The following is a 23,061-nucleotide window of genomic DNA, read 5'->3' as shown; positions in this document are numbered from 1 at the left end:
AATACTGCCCTACAATGCCAGGCTAGTGCCTATCACTATGAAGCACAGCTCCCATTGTTTAGGGGAACAAAAAGGGGATTTCAACAAACTGAAGACTGAAGCCATCTGCCAACTTTCCCCCCTACTTCTACCAACTTTGGCGCTTTGTGTCTCTTCTCTACGGATGAGACAAATCCATGATTTTCTGTGGACTTCAAAATGGAGAAATATTCAAGCATTCATGGAAAAATCCTGGCCCGAGAAATTTGCTGCTGACTTCAACTGAATCAGGGATTAAATCACAGATCACGTTGAAATTTTGCCAAAATGGGCCCAGCTACTACTCCATCCCAGCCAGTTTCTTGAAGGCCAACATTAAATACGGACACCAATAGAAATATATAGTTGTAAATTGTGCCATTTACTTCCTTATATTCAGTCACAAAATTACTACTACAGTGATCTTTTAGAGGAGAATAGCTATACAGAAGATTTAGGTTTGCACTTTTATCAGGAGTAGTAGACACAAGGCAGACAAACCCTTTTAAACTCAAGAGGGATGAAACTTTAACTTATATCTGCTTACAGGAAGAGTTCAAGGGATTCATTTAAATCAGCACAAAAGTAGTCTCTGGTGATAATTATGGGTAAAAAAGTGCAATGTCAGAGACTTAAATAGGCTGGTGTTACACATGCCACTGAAGCCCATCAGGTAGCCAAGCAGGATAAATAGGCATGGAGTCAGAGTGGCTGGATGCTTCCCCCCATCCCTGCCCCCACTGAAGCCCTAACACAGCTCCTCCTTGTGAAACAACCAAACCTTCTTGCCCTTCTCTCTGCTCCACTTCTAAGCCAGGGCAGAGCATGTCTTCAAGAGGAGTTGCGACACAAAGATGTTATTCTGGCTACTGAAAACCTGAGTTTCCATAGTAGAGTTCCTCTGATCATTTTGCACTACTAAAATCTTTATTTTCTGGTCACTGATGAGCATCTCTGATCTCACGATCAGCTGCTCATGCCCTTTGCACAGAGAGAGGTATTACTAATAAACACAGGGGAAAACTTAGACATCAAAATAAGAAATGAGAACAGCTGAAGAACCACTTGTTCTTGGTGTACATAAAGCAGGAAACTGATCTCAAACCATTTAATAATTCAATAAACTGAACAGTTGACTTTGTTAGCTAGCAAATGCACAGCTCTGTTAAAATCCAGGACTCATCATTTTCTTCAGAGAGTTTTCTAATAGCAAAGCTATTAAGTGTTCCCTTCTGTGAGAGGCATTTTTCACGCTCAATCAAAAGCAAAGACTAAACCAATCCAACAATGACATGGCTTTATTTAAGGTCAGTTAAAATATTCCCCTTTTTTTCAATCCTGAACATAACATCTCCTTTTAAACTCTATTGTTTTTAGTGCTAGTTTGGAAGTGAGTGATGTACATTGTCCTGTCAAACCTGCCACCCCACCACTGTCTACATCTGTAATTACCCTGTCAGTCTGTGTATACATTGCTAGTTGTAATGCAGTTCAGTCTCCCCTCCTTTTTGCATTAATAATAATGGGTGAGGTTGGGGAGGTTGTGGGGGAAGAAATTTGCCTTTCCTACAGCCCAGACATCAAACTGAACTCCAGTTTTTGGCATGGTTGAGAACAGAGCGAGGTGCGTTCCTCAACACAGATCCTTTACCTATGCTTATATCCAGGGATGCCTACTGTGAAAAACCAAGTGCGGCTACAGACAGCCTTTAAAATCCATCATGATCCACTTCATTCCCCCATGATTAGTGATGCATGATGCTTTCAAGGCAACTCTGATTCAAGCAAGCCTTAGGAGAATAAAACACTCAAAGGTAACAGCTGACCCAGCATAGACTGGTAGTAATGTGGCTGGGAATCAGCAAAGTTCAAACACAGACACGGTATTGGAAGAAAGAAGAGTGTCAAGAAAGAAATGAGAGTCATGAGGTGAAGGCGGCACAAGCTAGGCATGAATGGAAGTCAGCTAATTAACCCTGAGAAATGCAACTTTTGAAAGGAAAACTCGTTCCCTGCCCTAGATCAGTGATTCCGAAGCCTTGTGGGCAAACAGATCTTTGAACAACTTTCAAACTTTCTCACGCAGCCACACAGCTGACAAATTGATGCATTTAGCTGCTGAATACAGCTCTCAGGGCCCAGGATGGCCTTGCTGGGCAACGGTGCACAGCTAGGGAACAACTGCCTTCACCTTCCTTCACTGAAGCGTGACTTACTGCAAGCCTTTTGTCATCTATTCAGATATCAGCTTGGCTGTGTCAGCTGTGTGCCTAAGTAGCACAGACTAATTCCCATTACCTGGGCATCCCATGGGCACACCAGACCCCAATCTCAAGCTTTGACTTGCAAAGCCCTTCCCTCATGGCCTGATTTAGCAGAGGCCATGGACAGAACTGTTCTGCACAACAACACAGGTAGTAACTATATTCTCCTGATCTGTACTAATGTTTCTTTCTTTATTCCTAGGCTTTTCGTCTAAATACATTGCAGCTTTATTAACATCAACTTTCTTCACTATAGATTCAGTGATAAAATAGTCCAGATTGCAGCACACAATAAATCAATCATACCTCCCCCTGTGATTTGTAACTCAGCAGTTTGAAAGCATCTTGGAACAATTTCTGCACAGATACTTTTAGACAGAAGACACATTTACTTCTCTGTTGAATCAAGTATTCTTTGACGGGTTTTGGTTTATGGATAGAAATGACGGAGAGTTTTCAAGACTCTAAATCTGTGGCACTCTTAAAAAATTAGTTTCTCAAAAGAATTCATGCTCTTCACTAACAGCAATCTCCCTCAGTACAAGCCTACCAGCCACAATCACCTTGGTCACTCATACGAGCTGCTGAACACAGCACCAGGACCAATCTATTTCTCTTCCCATACATTAACTTCCAGAATTCCCCACAATATGCATACCACAGTGCTCCATTCTTCTTACAACAAACCCAGAAACAAATTCCAGAAGGCAGTTTATTTCATACACATTCTGGCACATTTAAGCTCTTGACTTTTCAACTTCTTCTGAAGCAAATTAATGCTTAAATCAAAATTAGGTTTCAAGCACAGCTTATAAAACAGCTCACCAGAATATATCACACAGATAACAAAAATCTGTTACCAGATGTCAGTCTGAACTTGAAGACAGAACAATTACCATGTTTTGCAAGTACTGAAAGTCATTACAAGAATCACTGAAGTTAGAGAAACGCCTCTGCAAAGGTGGCTCTGTTTTACAGGGCCAGTACACAGGCTGCAGTTGAGAGTACTAAACAGATCACAGCAAATATGCAAAATGATACTGCGATGAACCTACTGATCAGCTACCTTTTACCCCTTGGTAAAAGGGGTATTGTGGGAACAAAGGATATAAAACCCCCTGTAATGAGCCTTACAGTAAGTGGCTATACACTGTAGCTATTTAGCAACCCTGTAAGCCAATAAATATGTGGGGCCAACTTCCATCTCCAGGTCTTCCCAGCAAACCCCACACCTACCCAGGCAACAGGAGAGTATTTGAACTGAAATGTAAAAGTATATATATATGTCAACTGGCAGATAACAGATATGGAAACTGTATTATATAAATTTTCCTGCAGCAGTTTCTGTCTCTCGCTCTTATCACTTAAGCAGTAACTACGAAACTGTCAGATATTCCAGTACTATCCAGAAGATAAGCATAGTTTGATAACTGATGAACTCCTAATGAATATACTGTTAATTGCATAACCTTCCTTCACACTAACTTTTCTGTTCATCAAGGGCAGGATTAAACAGCTTTTCTGCTTTAGAGCATCCTCATAATTAATAATATATTCTTCCCACTTCTAAATATAATCTATAATGAGATGCTTTAAAGAATCCAAGCTGCACCTCTCACTAAGTACTTTTGATCAGAAGAAAATGAGCCAGTTTGTTCAGACAATGGAGCCTGCTTTAACTGTGACTGTCAGCTTCCCAGTGGGCCCAATCCTGAAATGCAGCCAGCCTACTTCAAACAGGTCACGGCAGCAAAAGCTACCAAGGGCAAGAAACTCTTTCTTCTCTCTAAAACATAATGTCTCTTTATCTCTGGGGATATTCCGTGCAGATCAGAGATGAAAAGAAGTACATACAGATACATGAGATACAGACAATATATTTAAGATTGTATAGGCAGATACATACACACTAGATAGCTTCTACTCAGTGCTGAATAATTAACTCCATGAAAACTCTGTCATCAACCCGCCTATCAGGCAGTACGGTAACACTGTGCAAAATCTCACTGATTATGTTTTCCATCCATGTAACATGTCTCTTCTCAGAGGTTTCTCCTGGTTTCCATTTGTTGAGGAAAACCAGATCTCCGAGGATCACAGAACAGCAAAAAGGTTTCTTGATACATATGACTGCCTTTGGAGATCTATGAATGATGACCCATAGCTGGTGAGGAGGAAGGAGAGTGGCTCTCCCCTACCCATGAACAAACTATTTCCCTTAACCAAACAACGGTATTTTGTCCTGAAAATTCCTTCCCAGTGTTCTGAATGCCCAGCTCAATTCCCAGATGGAGCACCTCCCCATGTCACAGCTTACTGTGGTTTACAGTAGCTTGGCCAAATGTCTTTACCTATAAAATGTGCAGCTTCACCAACATCTGTGTATTGGCTGGGACAACTCCCCAGTTTAAAAGCTACAGGGCCGTAAAGATCAGCGGAATGCCTGCACAGCAAAAGGTTGTCTTTCTACATCAACATCCCATTTAACTGACAGCATACCTTTAAGACAAGTATCTATTCTGATTTAAAGCCTTCAGTTGGTAAAGACTGCTGGACAAGTGAGTCCAATTGTTTATTTACCACTACTGTTAAGAGCTGCATCTTATCTCTAGTTCTAGTCCTTATCTCTAGTTCTCTTACCTAGTTTTGGCTTCTGTTCACTGGATCAAATTACGCTGTTTCTTGCTAAGCTAAAGAAACAACTGTTTGATGAAACCTCTTCTCTAAGGAAAAAGGCAACTTTCAACCCTCTCTTCAATAAACCAAATACCTTTCTAATAAGGTATATTTTTCAACTCTATAGTTATGTGAAATTGTAAGATTGTTCACAACCCCTTGACTAATAACCTTTCCACTTTACAGCATCTATCCATGCTTTTTTACCACCTCTCAGTCACCTGGGCCTTGATCCCAAACTTTCCTTGTTCTGATGCTCCAGATTTTTATTTGCTAACCTAGGGACTAGATTACTTATTTATATTTATATATTTATATGTATTTGTATTATATATTTATTTGCAAGAATCCAATCCACACAGCAAGTGGGGGGAAAGCTCACAGAAATCTAGTATAACGCACTGGTTCTTAAAGGCTGCTTTGAGGCTTTTTAATGTTTTCAGCAGGAAGATTTTCTTTCCAACCTGGCGTAACTAAAAGAGGCAGAATAGATCTCTGAGACAAAGTTCAGTGGCCTGTATAGTAGGTAAGATTGCATCTGGTCTAGATAAAGTAATTTTTATGACTTTCAAGTTGAAAGTACACCTCCTTTCCTATGCAGGTCAGCTATAATTTCCTATGCAGCCACTTAAGACTTGAAGGAGCCTGATGCCAGAACTTTAAATAACTTGATGCATTTGCAGTGCCTAACCTTTCCAAAACCTCCTTTGACAATGAGACAGAGCTGTCTCTGTGTAGGCTTCTCCACCTGCCAACTGCAGGAGAGAAGACACAAAGAGCTCAAGGGAAAAGGGTATACCAGACTAAGAGCTTCACTGTGAGGCTCAAAGCACTGCTCAGCCCTGCTTCACACTGAAGAGGAGCAAAAAACCACTATCCCTATCTGCTAACATAAGGGACATGGGGTGACTGGCAAGCACATATGCACCTTCCCTTCATCACCCCACGCCTCGCAGAAAGGTCAGCTATACCACTGTGAGTCAGCAGTATGGGCATCTGTGCCACCCTCCCTGAAGAAAACAGATGCCAGGCTGCTAATCTGCTTTTAGAAAAGGGAAAGGATAGCCTGGCAGAGCTTTTGATCTGTGTCACAATTACAACCAGCCTTGGAACAACACACGCTTCTGATGATCCCAGGCTGGAGCTGATAACAAAGGCTGACCTGAACCAGTATAACCTTCAAGATGTAAAGAAAATTCTCTTATAGTCCCCCTAAAAAGCAACTGTAAGTATGAAAACTGTCTGAATACCTAAAGAATTCTTCACTCCGTTGAGATAAAAAAAACCAATATAGACCCCCTGAACTAAACCAAATGACACCTAACATCAGCAAAATAAAATACCCATCAGCACCAGTGAGGCCGCACCTCAAATCATATGCGTTCAGCTCTGAGCCCCTCACTAGAAGAGAGACATTGAGGTGCTGGAGCAGCTCCAGAGAAAGGCAACAGAGCTGGCACAGGGCCTGGAGCCCAAGCGTGATGAGGAATGGCTGAGGGACCTGAAGGGAGTTTAGTCTGGAGAAGAGAAGGCTCAGGAGGGGCCTTACCACTCTCTACAACTACCTGAAAGGAGGACTGGAGTGAGGAGGTGGCTGATCTCTTCTCCCAGATAGTTAAGTGACAGGACAAGAGGAAACAGCCTCAAGCTGCACCAGAGGAATTTTAGACTGGAGATTAGGAACAATTCCTTCCCCAAAGGGTGCTCAGGCATTGCAACAGGCTGCCCAGGGCAGGGCTGGAGTCACCGTCCCTGCAAGTGTTCACAAACCACGCAGATGAGGCCCTTAGTGACACAGTTTAGTGGTGTAATTGACAGTGCTGGAAGAACAGTTGGACTTGGTGATCTTAAAGGTCTTTTCCAACCTAGTTGATTCGATGATTCTATGACTCTATTTATTATTGTTGGAAATAACCCCAATACCCTGACTGACTACGCCTGGAGAAATGTGCTCCAAACAATGTTCAAATGTATTACCTGATTACATCAGCCTTTTCAATAAAGGTAGCACATGAAGCTACACAAAAGACAAAAACCAGACTAAAAGTTGTCCCAGCATCCAGTTTCCAGCACTACTTTGAAACATTGCCTAATCTTGGCAAACCAGGGTATACAGAAAAATCAAATGCAAGCTCCATGAACATTATTCAAGAATCATAGAATCATAGAATAGTTAGGGTTGGAAAGGACCTCAAGATCATCCAGTTCCAACCCCCCTGCCAGGGGCAGACACCTCACACTAAACTATCCCACACAAGGTTTCATCCAGCCTGGCCTTGAACACCACCAGGGATGGAGCACTCACAACCTCCCTGGGCAACCCATTCCAGTGCCTCACCACCCTAACAGTAAAGAACTTCCCCCTTATATCCAATCTAAACTTCCCCTGTTTAAGTTTTAACCGGTTACCCCTTGTCCTGTCACTACAGTCCCTGACAAAGAGTCCCTCCCCAGCATCCCTATAGGCCCCCTTCAGGTACTGGAAGGCTGCTATGAGGTCCCCACGCAGCCTTCTCTTCTCCAGGCTGAACAGCCCCAACTTCCTCAGGCTGGCTTCATACAGGAGGTGCTCCAGCCCCTGATCATCCTCGTGGCCTCCTCTGGACTTGTTCCAGCAGTTCCATGTCCTTTTTATGTTGAGGACACCAGAACTGCACACAATGCTCCAGGTGAGGTCTCACAAGAGCAGAGTAGAGGGGCAGGATCACCTCCTTCGACCTGCTGGTCACGCTCCTTTTGATGCAGCCCAGGATACGGTTGGCTTTCTGGGCTGCGAGCGCACACTGAAGCCGGCTCACGTTCATTTTCACATTGACCAGCACCCCCAAGTCCTTCTCCTCAGGGCCGCTCTGAATCTCTTCTCTGCCCAACCTGTAGCTGTGCCTGGGATTGCTCCAACCCAGGTGTAGGGCCTTGCACTTGTCGTGGTTGAACTTCATAAGGTTGGCATCAGCCCACCTCACAAGTGTGAAGCATGAAGAAGTGGTTATAATATTCATTGACTTTCAATCAACAAAACAACTGCTCTGTCCAGTGTTTCTGCTAAGTCCAGTTATAATACAGGTCTAGCTGACAGCACCTACACGCTAGGCGATGCGCAGGAGCTCCAGGCACAGCAAATGTTTTATAAGACAGATTTGTGCATCCATGTATTGCATGTATTGGCACGCGTCATCCATGGCTGCCATGTGCATTGAATCATCACACTCAAGAACTGCACTCTACTGTTCCTCCTTTGCCTCCCCTCCATCCTCCCCATCCAGTCAGTTTTAACCTTTAAAAATCGCTGGGGTTTGGGAAACTGGTTAAGTAATTACAGTACAGAAGAAGCAAGCCAGCACATGCGTGGGTATGAACTACCAGAATTTTTCCTTTGGCTCAGTAGGAGAGAAAACATCTCTTGAAATCCAGAAACATCAGCCCTAGTTCTCATAATATTTGATGAGCAGATAGGGGTGTATTCGCTCCTTCTGGGACATATGTTATACAACAGCTTCCAGTGGCAGCTGCTTTCTACTCTATGGAAAAAACAGCTTCTTCCAAGTCAGGACCACAGGAGATGGATAAAAGAAAAAAGCCAAGCAAAGGAGAGGAATATGCAGAATCATTGTTAGGTTACGAAAAGATAAGAACTGATCCCACAGTTGTGACTTGATTCTGCGTTATCATTGAGCACACTTTTCTTGGGAACCTGAATCCCAGACATTTTTATTTTTTAAACTCTTTTTCCCAAATTGAGAGATCTGTCCTTCATTTATTATGTATAACAGGGATTACTTTTTAATTTAAACTAAAATTGGCTAAACAACATTCTACAGCTTCAAGCTATTTGCCTTTGAAATATTTTCACAGTGATCGTCTCCCTGGTATTTAGAAATCACCACAAATAACTCCTCTTAGCTTCTTAAATATATACAAAAAGAAAAGGACTTTGATTTATGTTACTAAATGTAATCACATCACAGCGTCTCCTAAAGCCAACCTTTAAGAACAATCATAAATATTTTATACCATATGATGAAAGTATGATGGGCTTCCAACTCATAAAGAAAACACCTCACACACGTGGAAACTTCTTGCTCACCAGTCTGTGGAAAGAAACTGTAGTGCAGAACTTAGATACATGTGTGTATAACAGCTGGTACGGATAATCACACTGCAGTAGCCACTACTAGATAATCAAAAAACCTTGCACATTAGGACTCAAAACTGTGCTCAGAATTCAGGCCACCAGTGATCTGAGGCCACCAACAGCTCAGATCTGCTACTTTTTACTGGTTTTCATTGCAAGCGTAACTTAAAAGGATAATTCTGCATTTCAACTAAACCAGGTGTAATGTTTACACCAGCGCAGTTTGGCAATGAAAGGAAGGAAAAAGAACAATCAAAATTCTGCTTTTTCTCCATCGTCCTGACATACAATACTGCTTAAATGTTTCCCAAGCAAGATTACTGGCTCATGAAAAGCAACGAGGGATAGCTCAAAATGCACTCAATGATGGAACATGACTGGTACTGAGACAACGTCATACTGCTATTCAGCAATGATACACTGACTTCCTGACTGACCAAAAATCCACGCTCCCAGTCCATCAGCAGCTGGAAGTAGCAACACTGACCTTTAAAACTCAGGACAAGCTACAGCATGCATTAGAACAGCAAGATGTGAAATCCAAGAGCACACATGGAAGGGATGATCCGTGCCTGAAGGCTGCACAGATTCAAAACTCCCACTTTAACAAACCAAACCAAACCAAACCAAACCAAACCAAACCAAACCAAACCAAACCAAACCAAACCAAACCAGAACAACTTGCACACGGATGGTTTTGAAGTTGTTCCTTGAGCTCAGTTTTTGTCAGAGCCTGTGCACCTCACTGCCCTCATTAAACTGATGATGCATGTGTGCATGATAATAAAGCATGAGCACGGCCAGATGCCCCCTTCCCACTAGCACTACAGAAGTAATGGCTGCAAAAGAAATTGCTTCCTAGAAGCCATTAATTTAGGGCATGCAGCTTAGAAGAAACTGCCTACACTTAAGACCTAAAAAGGTGCATTAGTCTTTTTTAAATATCTCAGCCCAGAGCTTATAGACATCTCCCTGCGCACTTCAGAACATCCAGGCTTTACTCCTTGCCTACACTTCCTAGAAAAGGGTAACTTAAGAAAAAAAATAGGTTTCCTGACTGCCAGACCTGCATCTCCACAGCTTTCCTGAGCAATGCCATGCAAGTCCCCTGAGAAACACATTCCAGTTCTCTTATTTCCTACCACTACCTCAGTGTGCAAAGCAGAAGCAGTCGTGCTGCACCACTGGCACGAGGCTCCTATTTCTTCCACCCCTTCCTTTTGCCCTCCTACCCCAACTGCTGCTCACCCTGCCCTTTGCACAGAGCATCCTCTCATACTTCTTGCCTGTGTTTTTTCCCCTCTTTCTCAAATCCATCCTTCACAGGTTACTTTTGCCAAATCTGTAATAATTTTGTTAATAAAACTATATATCTATGTGTGTATATATGTTAACACTGAATATATGCTTGGCCTCAGGTAAGAGATCCCTCTGACCTTATTACTGTAACGTTTTTTTCCTGCTCCTGCCATTACTCTGTTTCATCAGTCTTCTTGCTTCACTTGGGTCTGTTCTGATACAAAACCCACTCTGCAAGCCCCTATGTGAGTAACTTCACTGTGGCCACAAGCTCTGTGCTGGAATGCAGCTGCAGAGGTCCGTGCAGAATCCCACTGGTTTCAGCAACGCTCTGCTGCAAATGCAATTACTTAATTACAAAGGAAACTGTGAGTGCTATTACAGGACCTATGTTTGATTTGCTTTCCTGAAGCACCTCACACACCTCTTGCTGCTGAAATAACCACCAAGTTTAATGACAGTTTGTAAAGTGCTTGCTGGTTATCGAAGTGCAATTTAGAAGAGGCTCACAGCAGTGAAGTGCAAAAGGCATTTAAAAATGTGATTTCTAGCATTACCATGTTTGTTAATCCCTTAAAAGCAGTTCAGTTTGTTGTCTGGCTTGAATATAATGGATCAGGAACTGTTTCTGCAGGTTTCACATCAGATAAGCAGTTAGGTAATTATGGAAACAGAATGGAACTTTAATTAGGAGAAAACCCATAGATCGTTCTATTGTGATCTTCCACAGCATTGCTGTTTCTTCTAAGTGAACATATTGTGCAAGCTGGGAAGAAACCATTGATTAAAATAATCAAAAGCCCTGCTAGAAACTTAGACATGTTTTTCCTTTGTAAAAACCAAAACATTGTATCTGGTTGAGAGATCTGAATTACCTCTTCCACTTCAATTCTTCCTCACAGATAAATTTAATTAAATCTATTATTACAGGGTGGGTTTTTTCTTCATTACACATAAACTACACAAAGCTCAGTGTACTCTGGGACACACAGAAGATTAGAAAATTTTACTGATGGGTTTTTATCTCTATTTCCTCCCAGTCATTTGCAGCTGAAGCAACCTGCTTGATTAACCTGCTGTTGCCAAGCATGCCAGCAATAGAGCGTTTCAGAAGTGAAACATCAGTGGCTATATGTACAGGTACTTGATAAGCAGAGCAAATTCTCAGTCCCTGCTCTGAAAAGCCGGACTATCATTAGACACACAGTCAGAGAGGTCAGGGTCACAGGGAGGTGTCCATCACTGGAGTTATCCACCATGTCAGGCTGCTAATTGAACAGTCACCATCTCTTCCCCAGACACCAGTGTTCCGTCAGCAGAGCGGGTGCTCTGCAGCTGATGTCAGCCCACGACAGCCACGTAGGTATCAATATTATAACAGTCTTCCAACATGTAAAGGGGACCTGCAAGAAAGCTATAGAGACTTTTTACAATGACATGTAGTAACAAAACAAGGGGGAATGACTTTACACTGAAAGAGGGGAGAGTTGGAGTAGACATTAGGAAGAAATTCTTCACTACGAGGGTGGTCAGGTGCTGACAGAGAGTGCCCAGAGAAGCTGTGGATGCCCCATCCCTGGCAGTGTTCAAGGCCAGGTTGGACACAGGGGCTTGGAGCAACCTGCTCTAGTGGAAGGTGTCCCTGCCCGTGACAGGGGATTGGGAACTGGATGAGCTTTAAGATCCCTTCCAACACAAACCGTTCTGTGATTCTGTGAATGTTTCAGGGGGTATCAGGTCCAGAGGAGTCAGCAGATGCTAAAGTACAAATTGGACTGGGGAGTTCACGTACAAGTGCGTGTGCTGGCTCCTTCCCTTTCTTTCTCTGGCTAACAAGAGGCAATTCTGTACCCTGGGCACTGGGAAGGAGGAACACTCACAGGCTGCACACTGGGCTCCATCCAGAGCCTGCTGGTTACAAACAGCAATGAGAAAACAGCCTCTTCAGAAGTCTCTCAACTGTGGCTAAGAGTCCGGCATCACCCGTGGGGCTCTCTGAGCCTCTGCAGCTGCAGCTGCTCTTTCATCTTCCCTCTTCCCAGACTCATTTTCTTTCTCTCGTTCACAGAGATTACTCTGATTCCAATCAAAACAGGGAGGAATAAAACCCCACAGAACGCTAGGGGGACAGAATTATACAAAAGATAAAGGAGTCAAGCAGCACTGAGACCATGCCCATTTGTAAGAGAGATTATGGGCGCAAAAGTGCTTCTTATCAAAAGCGAAAACAAAGGCACAAAACGTCCCCAGATGAGCAAACATAATGAAACCTGACAAGATGAGTGATATAAATCATAGAAAGAAAAATCGTGCAGGTCTCCAGGAAACTGCCAGAATTTATCATGAAACACTTTTTCCTGCCACCTGAAGTCTGCACCTTCTGTATTTATTTAATCCAAATGAAAAGCTTGGCTAAGAATGTTGCAACATTGGTATTTCACCTTGTATCTGCCATTATGGTATCTCCTCTCTGTTCTATCAAAGGGCTGAATACACCGAACAGCATCCAGGGCTTTTTAAAACTTCATACCATAAAGGAAAAATGGAGTGCATTGTCTTACTGTATGTGAGGCCACCTCCAGCAGCCGCAGTGGCTGGAAGCAAGCCATCCTCCACCATCCCTGGTCACGTCTACATGGCCGCAAAAGTAATACCCAATGAAGATGCTGCTTTTTCATGTGCAGGTGACAATTGTTCTGAGGTATTAAAGGTATCAGTGAATGAACTGGCACTCAAAGGGACCAATAGAACCTGAAGAACTTGAGGCAAAAAAAGGATTCAGTAGAAAAGCGTAGACTTAATAATTTCTAGTATTTCCTCACTCTTACCTGTGCAAAAAAGTAAGTCTGAAAAGGCCCTGCTGCTATGAAATAATTGTGTTTCTTCATCTTAGAATGAACATTTCACCTTTTATATACATACAAAGAAACCCCACCTGTTATTTTTCTTCAGAGGATGGAATAGGCAGCTTACATAGCAATTTTAATTGAGTATGTTCAGGCTGCTGCACAAGAATAATGGTGAGTAGACCTGTGGCTGAGAAGAAAAGGCCTTCCCCTACCAACTACACCTTTACTTCATTACAAATACCCCTGCTGGTTCACAAAACTCAGCTACAAGTTTGACACCTGCAACATGTCTATAGGCAGGAACTGAATCAGAAACATATAAATTCTAGCAGAAATCAGTATGTTAATTGCTATTCCTCATTCGCATTCCACACAGGGTCAATATACCTGCTGAAATACTGGATTATCACACCAGTATTTTTTGTGCGTGTGCACATGTGCGTTTCTAAATACACACGTATGATTCCCCCCATATAAATGCACACACAATGGCTAGAGATGCAATCACTGTTTGTCAAACATGCTAGACATGCTTCTCCCTGTACAAAAAAGCCCCAACAAAACGGGAGAAGCACGGTTATGTTTGTGCTAAAATGACTGGTGTTTGCTACCTCTATGCCAAAACAGAGAATTCACAGTCTTCATACAATAACTTGTGTCTCATACAACAGTACACTTGGAGAACTCAAATGACATGGTAAGATGACTACCCTAGCAGTGCAAGCCAGAAAAATGATACAATAACTGGCATGAGTCCATTCTTACGGGAACGTGTAAGCATGTGCAGTCTAACAAAGCTACTAAGCGAAGTCCTCTGTATTTTAATGCAAAGGATTACCATGTTTTAATATGTTAAAATACAAAACAGAAAGGGTGAGCTGAAATCTGTCACTTCAAATACAGCCACTGAATACAGCTAGGAAGGAGGCTAGAAGTTACTGCTAAAGCAAAGCCCTGATCAAGGCTCTCAGCAGCTACGGGAGCTTATTGCATCCCACAGATGCACAGGGTGAAGATCTAAGCTACCCTGAGATGTGCAGACAGTGGTGTCAGTGACCGTGCCTCACCCCAAAGCACAGTCTGACTGAAAGCATTTCAGAGAATTGGAAATCTCCAGTGCAAGGTTTAAGTTACAAAGCATGCAGAGACTGCAAATTAAATCAGTCTTAATCATGATCCTAATCCTCAAGGAAGTAGGATGGAGTGTCACGAGACCCTTCTCAAAACCTCAAATGATGTGGGGTTTGTCTGGAATGAAAACATGATCCTACAACTGTAGAAATGGAGAAAGAGAGGAAAAATAACTACCAAGGAAAAGGTGGTGGAACTAGGAATCGCAGCTTCAATATATGATTCATTAAAGTACTAAATTACAGAAGCTGTTGAGATGTGAAGAACGTTAAAATCGTCATTTGATGTTCACCAGTTTTCCTCACACCATAATTCACCCATTTAAGAAAGAAGGTTTGCTTTCTGTGCTCTTGCAGTGCAATAGTGCTTCACTCAGTACAACATTTTAAGTTCCAAATTATCTTTTTGCCTTTGATTCCCAGGAATTATTCCCTTTCGATTTCCCCCTCCCCAACAAACAAGCAAAATACACACGGACAAATCAGGTAACATGAACTTCACAGGGCAAACAGCGAGAGAACGGCAAAAACGAAAGCACCAGCCAATGAAGAGCTGCTTGAGATTCCTGAAAACCTCTTCAGTTTTTACTAGTTCAATATTTATATCCAGTAAATAATTACACATACAAGAGCTTCACATGCTCAACTTCCATTTTCTAGCTATTCTCTGCTATTGAAATAACAGCAAGATTAATTATAGCCATAAAAAGGCAGCATCAAACCCTATTATGACCGTTTCTGTTTATGAACTGCATGAACGCATTACACCAATAGGAAAAACATTTAATTGCAGTGTCTAAATCTCTCTAGCAGTCAAATAGCAACAGCTCAAAGTGGGAACGGGAACACTGCAAATGTCAAAGCTTGCAATGCTACATGAAAAAGTGACTTTCTCACAAGGCAACACTGCTTGGGAAAAGAATAATAAAAACATCAGAGAAGACCCCATAGGTATTTTCTATTGCCTTTCCTTTAGGACTCAGCCCTCTGAAGAGATCCTCTGAGATACAAGCTCTAAACACCTTCCCTTCAAGGAAAAACACATTTTCTTTTGAACAGGTATGACTTAAAACTCTTTAGCACCAGCAGAATTGGAGCACTATCATTACAAACTCTAAATTCATTTACATTTGTAGGTAAGTAAAATGCTGAGATCACCAAAGCCATGTAATCATCAAAAAGGAGATGTAATTCACTGCCCAAGAGCCACAGATAAAGTTATCCTACTACTAGGGATAAACAGCTTGGCTTTGAATTCGCTGTATTTCCTTTGATGTAAAAGGATAATTTCACACTTCAAGAAAAGGAACAGGATGCAGGAAAAACTAGATTTGGTTCCTTACCCTGACAAAGCCTTCTTGTGTTAATTCGTACAGTTCTGTGCCCTTTGGGATATTGAGGTCAACTTGGGGTTGTCCATAAGGACACAGCTAGAGGCATTCAAAGCAATTACACTAGGCAAGGAACCAGAGGCACATGGGAAGCAAGTGTACAGGGGCTGAACCAGGATGATTAAACCAGGACTGAAGGAGCCTATCTGAGAATTTGAAGAGTTATAGACATTCAGGATAAAAAGGACTTTCATAACTCTGCATGGAATTATAAGCCAGAATCCATAGGGAACTACTAGTCTGCTAACAGGTCTCAACAGGTCTCTGTTCATCTCTAGTGTACCGTTAAACACTTCCATGCAAAGGAGTTTTCTAGAGCCTGGCACTTTCTGCTAAGTAAACCTGGAAGCTAGGGCACAATAAAGACAAAAACGAGTTAGTTTTTTAAGTCATATTTTGGATGTGGTGAAACACTGACAGAGGTGAGTGAACAATGCAAAACCTGCATCCTGGCTGTCGAATTGTGTCATTGAACAAGACAAAACTACCCTGGAGAGGCTGAGGGTACAGTACTGGTTCAGCCATCAGAAGAGAAGGCTAAAGGAAGACTACTGCTGCCTTCAACTACAAAATGGGAGGGCCTAGGAATGATGGAGCCAGACTGTTCTCGCAGCTGCACAGTGACAGGATGGGAGGTGACAGACACGTGCTGCAACAAAGGAAAGTCTGGTAATAGTGATTCTTTTTCATTAGTAAGAGTGGTCAAACATAAGGACAGGGGTCCCCTCTGAGCAGGGGACTGGACTAAATGACCCCAGAGGTCCTGTCTATCTTAAATTATCCTATGACTTTATGGAGAGATGATCATGGCTCTTCTAATTTTATTCTGCCTCAATACATTGAGTCACATTGACAAATCAAAGCTTTCACCATTAGGCTTACCAACCAGCCGGGGCATCTGGAAAATGAGACTGCCTCTTTTGTGCCTTGTCACTGGGAGGATCCTGTAGCTGTGGAAGTGCTTCCTCACCCTGTATCTTGTCCTTTGTTTTACAGATGTTTTACAGCAGTCCTCAGCCGCTGTAATTCAGCAGTGATCCCAACAGATCACCAGGGAGAGTGACAGCACTATTAAAGCTGCTGTATTTAATGCTGGCAATAGCCAGTTAGCATAGTAGGAGTGTTGTCAAAAAGCATACCTGTACACCTGACATTACCATCATCTTATTGAATTGCCTGAATGATCCGTAACAAATTAACCCAACAGAATGGTCTTTAATTTTCACATTCTACTGCGTTTGCAATCCCCCACCATCGTATCACATATGTACAAACAGATCTGCTCTTCATGTTGGGAAAAAAAACCCCCACACCAAAACAACAAGGCAAAAAATTCCTCTTTGTTACAGCCCCAGGTCCTACAGCTTGATTTGACCTACTTTTTGATTTTGCTGCTTGTAGTTCAAGGGCCAGTGTACGTGATGCCCTGAATGAGACAGTCCATCCTTCTCCAGGATAAATTCTCCACGGGCAGGGAATAAGGGAATAGTATATTAAGTGACTTTCCACAAAAGCACAGTAATGTCACCAAACTCAGTCATGCAGGAGATCCGTATCAAAGAAGAGTAACAGAGCTGTAATATCCTTAGGGGTGAACGTAGAGCTAGGACAGAACTGTGCATTTGGGGGTGAGCAATACCATCATCACCACCAATAATTACCGAATTTTGCATTTGGGCAACTAAACAATGAGGCCAGACCTGATCACCACAGTGAGAGCTCAGCATACACAGCAGCAGCACACGAAGCGCCTAAAACCATGGAAAATACCCATTAAAAATATAACTGTCAAGTTCGGCTACATCTCCCTGAACAACTCGTGACATGCACTACAAAATAAAAAAGCACTGGTACTGTATTTCAAACCAACGCTCAGGGTTTGATTTTATATCCCATCTCCATTTAAAAATCTATTTCCAGGACTGCTGCAAACCACCCTATTAAATGCAATATGAATTCATGTTTCCCTTCCCCCCCCTTATAACACCCTACTATACCTTCCCGTATAATAATTTCTGCTCTTAACTAGAATGTCACATATCTGATAGAGAAATAAGTGGTGAGTTTATGCTGCCTGCATTCCTCCATCTCATTATATATACAGTGTCCTAAGGCAAGAGTTTGCCAGCTTAGATTTTCACTTGCTCCATCCCTTTAATTTGTGTTCCCATCAGTGCTGTTACTGTTTGTTAGCATTTGTTTTTATTCTTCTCTAGAGATATTTTTTGTTTAAGTCTATGGTTAAATAATCAAAACACTTCAGAGGGAAATTTAACACCTCCTTCTTGTAAAAACCAGAATGATTCAGTACCTGTGCTGGAACAGCATTAGGTGGGTAACATTCATTTTGCTGGAGGTCTTTTTTAGCTCAGTAAGAAAATGACTTCCCTTCCCCCTCTCTCAGCTTCAAGAAACTAGATAGGAAAAGGTGAGGAATCTTTTCATATGCATAAGCAATGCCTGTGTATATCAGCAGCGGCTGCACCACAGCTCCAGGGTGATCACCAAGCCACGCTGGATTGCTTTTAGTGAGAGTAATGAAGAATAAGGCCAGGGCTCAGGCCATGGTGGGCTCTCCAATGAGAGTACATGTAGGCTGCTAAAAAACTCCTGCAGTTGCCAGAGGCCTGCTGCTGCATAACCTTGCAGCAAACAGTTTTCAGATCCTCAGCATTTGAGCCTACTCTGAGGTCAAAAATATGTCTGTATCCCAAAACAGCTGCTGGTGAGGTACGTGTGAGCTGCAGGCGTTGGGCTGACAGAGGCACTAACTCGACTCCCACCACTTCCAGATACTTGGCTATCCTTTTAAACGATCTGTGGGGAGCTCCTTGCATGCTAACAAGATGGCACGAGGAAGATGAAATCCATTCTTGTTTCAGAGCACCCTCCAGCAGCAGCAGTTCTGCACCCACAAGGCTCTCCCTTTCAGCAGGCAGGGAGAAGCAGCAATGGCTGATGTCAAACAGGAGGACAAGCCAGCTTCTTCCCTTCCTGGCATGTGTCCTGCAAGGCCAATGTGGTTCATTTCCTTTGTGTACCAGCAGCCAACCTCTCCTGAACAGAGGCCTAGTACAGGCAATTGCTGAATCTATAGAGGCTCAGTGATGGAAAATGAGGCTGGAAGCTGGCAGGGCCAAGTACAAACTCTTCTCCTTCCCCACCAGTAGCACCACTGTAGCACAGCTAAATGGTGGGTTTTTGTTCCTCTCACCCACCATCCTATTTCTTTTCATTTATTGTGTTTCTCAAAATAACTTTTGTCTCTTCAGTGTTAAATTCCCCCTCCCTCTTCTCCCACCCCAGGTCCTATCAACACAACTTCTGGAATGACAAACTCAGTCGCCTCCACCCCATGTAGACAGCACTAATTTCTGAGTTCACATGGTTTTGCTGCTCTTGATTTAGGGGCTCGTTCTGCTTCCACACAGAAACAAAAACCATAACAAAACACACCTACCCCCCAGAATAACAATATTTCTGATGACGACTCCAGAGAGAGCAGATCCAGCCCACAAGATGCCCCTGAATAGATCAGCTCACAGAAGAGGGGGACACATTTCTTTGAAACCTTAATAGAAATTAAATGAGACAAAATACATTCAGCAGCCACATAATAACACCGAAAAACTGACAGATGGCAGAACACTGAGGTTTAGTGGTGACACTCACATGCTACATGAATAATTCAGTTGGGCCAACCTATGGATATGAGAGTATGTTTAGATTAAGGATCTGGCTCAAAGAAAAAAGAGTAAATGTAAGCATTTTCTTACCAAAACCAATTTCAAATGGATGCCTGGATAACCATCTCCAAAATGAGCCCATCCTAGAAATTAATCAACCTTTAGCTAGCACCAAAACTCACAACAGGGAGAAGTCCTATAGACCTCGTCAGTTGAGCATTCAGCTGAACTTGAAAGACGCCCTTACACTACCACTCTCAGCCACATTCAGTGGCTTGAGGAAAATGCAGGCTACATAAATGAAACAAAAATTGCATGAACAGCAGAAAAAGGCCCACACATCCAGGTCCAAGAGAAGTCAGGCAGCTGTGATGCTCCCTCACCTATCCCACTGGAGAGACGTCATGCTGTCCTCAACACCAGGGGATGGATAACAGCCCTAGAGAGGATATTGTTAGGTACAAAGCTGAGTAACCTCAGTGATCTGGGAAACAGGAAAAGCCAAATACTGTTCAGGCTTTGCAGCAGGGTTATTAAAAAACTCTTATAAACTGTTACTTTTAACTGAGCATTAGAGGTAGGGACACAACATTTCTAACTACAAACAAGAGAGCACAACATGCATTTAAAAAACACACCACACGAGCATTCAGAAAATAAAAAGCCATTTAGCAGGTGCCTTAGAGGCTGAGAGGAACTGCCTTGTTTTCATCACATTCTGAGGTGGAAATACTCCTAAAAATGCAACAGTCAGCATTACCAGTTCTCTTAACCTCCCTTGTTTGAAAGGACCATGGAAAATGTCCCAGTGTCATATTAACTGAAGAATAACCCTAGATCCTGGCAGAGATGCTGGCAAGTGTGTGGCCTGTCTGAAAAAAATTGATTTTATAAAGCAGTTTGATCTTGCCAGAGGTAAGAAATCTCTGTTTCCCAGCCTGCCCATTTCCTAAGGAAACTGCAGCATAGGCTCCTCCAAAGGGCTGTGCAGGAAAAGCAAACAGTCATGAGGGCCTGCAGCCATTCCTCAGCCACAGGGAGAAAGTTCAGCCTTGTTTTCATCAGGGAGAAACAAAACGGGACTGGAAGGAGAAACCATACAGGAATATCCAACTACACATTTTACTTCTCACTACGTTTTCTGTCCATCATTACACCCCCTCGTTGCCCTTAACTAACATTTACACACACAAAGAGCTAAGCCTTTTACATTAAGGGTACAAATTAAAAGCAAAGCCTAACACCCCAGTTTCTTGTGTAATAGCCTACCAGGTTTATAACTCACTACCGTCTTGACCAGTGTGGTTGAAGTCTTACAGACATATGTGAATTATAACCCCACAACCAGCACTGTGCTTATACATTACCAAGTTGATTCTGTTTCCCCATAGAGCAGATCAGATCAGCCTTTGAGATGAGACATACAAGATACAAAACATCTGGAAAGAATGGCCTGAGCATGCAAATTAAAGCCTATAGCTATCAACAGTCACAAGATTAAAACTACATGATCTTCATCGTATTAAGTGTGACCTTCAGATCTGAATAATCCTATAAAACAAGTAAAGTTCCAAAATTCTACTTGCAGATATTTTTTAAGATTTGCAGGCAAGCTTTTAATTGATACAGACAGAAACACTGGCTTCTCCTGTGAGCTAGCCACAAGTCAAGACACAGGCTTGTATCAACTCTCATGTGAGTATCGAGACACGAGTTCATGCATCTTTTCAATAATTAAGTTTTAAACGTAGAGTGAATCCTAGAATGGTTTGGGTTGGAAGAGACCTTAAAGCTCATCCAGTTCCAACCCCCTGTCACTGGCAGGGACACCTTCCACTAGACCAGGCTGCTCCAAGCCCCATCCAACCTGGCCTTGAACACTGCCAGGGATGGGGCAGTGTCCTGGATTTACCAGGAGCCGTTTTGCTCATTCTTAGTAACTGGTGCACGCTCTGTGTTTTGACTTCCAGCCTGGGCAGAGAGCTGATAACACCGATTGGTTTTAATTGTTGCTAAGTAATGTTTATTCTGGCCAAGGGCTTTGTGAGTCTCATGCTCTGCCGGGGACGAGGGGAGGCCGGGAGGAAGCAGAGACAGGACACCTGACCCAAGCTAGCCAAAGAGGCATTCCATACCACAGCACGTCATGCCCAGGGAGGTAACTGGGAGTTACCCAGAAGGGCACAGTCTCTTTTCGGGGGGGGTCGAACTCGTTCAGTGGTGGTATCGATTCTCTTCTCTTGTTATTTTCTCTTATCATTGTTATCATTGGTGGCAGCAGCAGTGGTTTGTGTTACACCTTAGTTACTGGGCTGTTCTTATCTCAACCCATGGGGGTTACATTCTCTCGATTCTCCTCCCCATCCCTGTGGGAGTGGGGAGGGTGGGGGGCGGGGGTGAGTGAACGAGCTTTTGTGGTTGGGTTTAAACCACGACAGGCAGCCACAGCTTCTCCTGTGCCAGCGTCAGGGAAGAACTTCTGCCTAAGAGCTCATCTCAATCTCCCCTCTGTCTGTTTAAAGTCATTCCCCTTTATCCTGCCCCTACAGGCCCTTGTAAAATGTCCCTCTCCAGCTTTCTTGTCAGCCCCTTTAAGTACTGGAAGCTGCTGTAAGATCTCCCTGGAGACTCCCAGAGAGCCCCATGTCCACAGAGGATGAAATAAGTGGCAGGGGAAAACAGAAGATGAAACAGCTACAAAAGGAAAGGAAGATAAGTACACGAAGTTGTCAGTGGTCTCAGCACTGCATGGCCTATACACAGTTCATGCTATGGCATCTGATGAGGGATTTAGACAATGACTGCAGAGAAGGGAACTGCTTATTTATTCAGCCCCCCTCCAGACAATCAGGTAGTGGAAGTAACATTAATAAGATGGCTTTTAACTAAGAAGGATGCAGGGTGAAAGACCAACAAATACAAAACATAAATATGTTAATGTAGTTACTGAAGAGATTTTTTTTTTTCCTGTAGCCTGTATACGGCTGCAAAAATGACTCTCTTTTATGCAAGAGAAGCACATTCACCTTCCTTAATTAAGGGGAAAGCAGGACTGGTACTAGGCTTAAAAATGAAAGTATGGTTAATTTTTAAGTCCTTTATGTGCCCTGTTCTGGTGAAATCCAATAAAATACTTCCTCCAACACTCTTGAGACTCATGGGAATATGTTTGTAAAGTACATAACTGGAAATTCAATAGAATGCCTTGTACTAGTTTCTTGGTCTGCCCAAGAACAAATCCGCAGGCATAAGTAAGCACACAAATAGAAGTCTGCATATTAGTTAGTGTTTTCATTAAAATACCCCTGGGATGCCCTTCAACTCAACATCAGACAACCCTTCACAGTCCTAGAACAACAGAGAACAAATAGACCTCCTCAGAGAGTCAAAAGAACAAGATTATATACGCTACATGAAAATGAAGCATATTCTTTTACTTACTGAATCAATGGGGTTTTAAAAGGTGTTACCTGCCGTTAACATCTGTCATACTTATTCTCAGCTTTAGTTATTTTACATCATCTTTCATCTGCTACTTTCTTCTTCATTTGTTCTCAGAGGCAAAAACAACTAAAATTGAGCAATGTTCTAACATTGCAAAGTTCCTCTCTTATGA

The 23,061-nt window shown here is 42.7% G+C and overlaps 1 protein-coding gene across 4 annotated transcripts in view; it reads right to left on the bottom strand.

Annotated features, from left to right (window-relative positions):
* LRP8 (LDL receptor related protein 8) overlaps nt 1-23,061 on the bottom strand; it is a 197,112-nt gene that overhangs the window by 54,266 nt on the left and 119,785 nt on the right. The window lies entirely within an intron of this gene.

The sequence above is a fragment of the Lathamus discolor genome, chromosome 3, assembly GCF_037157495.1.
Source record: "Lathamus discolor isolate bLatDis1 chromosome 3, bLatDis1.hap1, whole genome shotgun sequence".
In the NCBI taxonomy this organism is placed as follows: domain Eukaryota; kingdom Metazoa; phylum Chordata; class Aves; order Psittaciformes; family Psittacidae; genus Lathamus; species Lathamus discolor.
The sequence above is the reverse complement of the archived record's forward strand: the minus strand, read 5'-3'. Positions and strand labels throughout refer to the sequence as shown.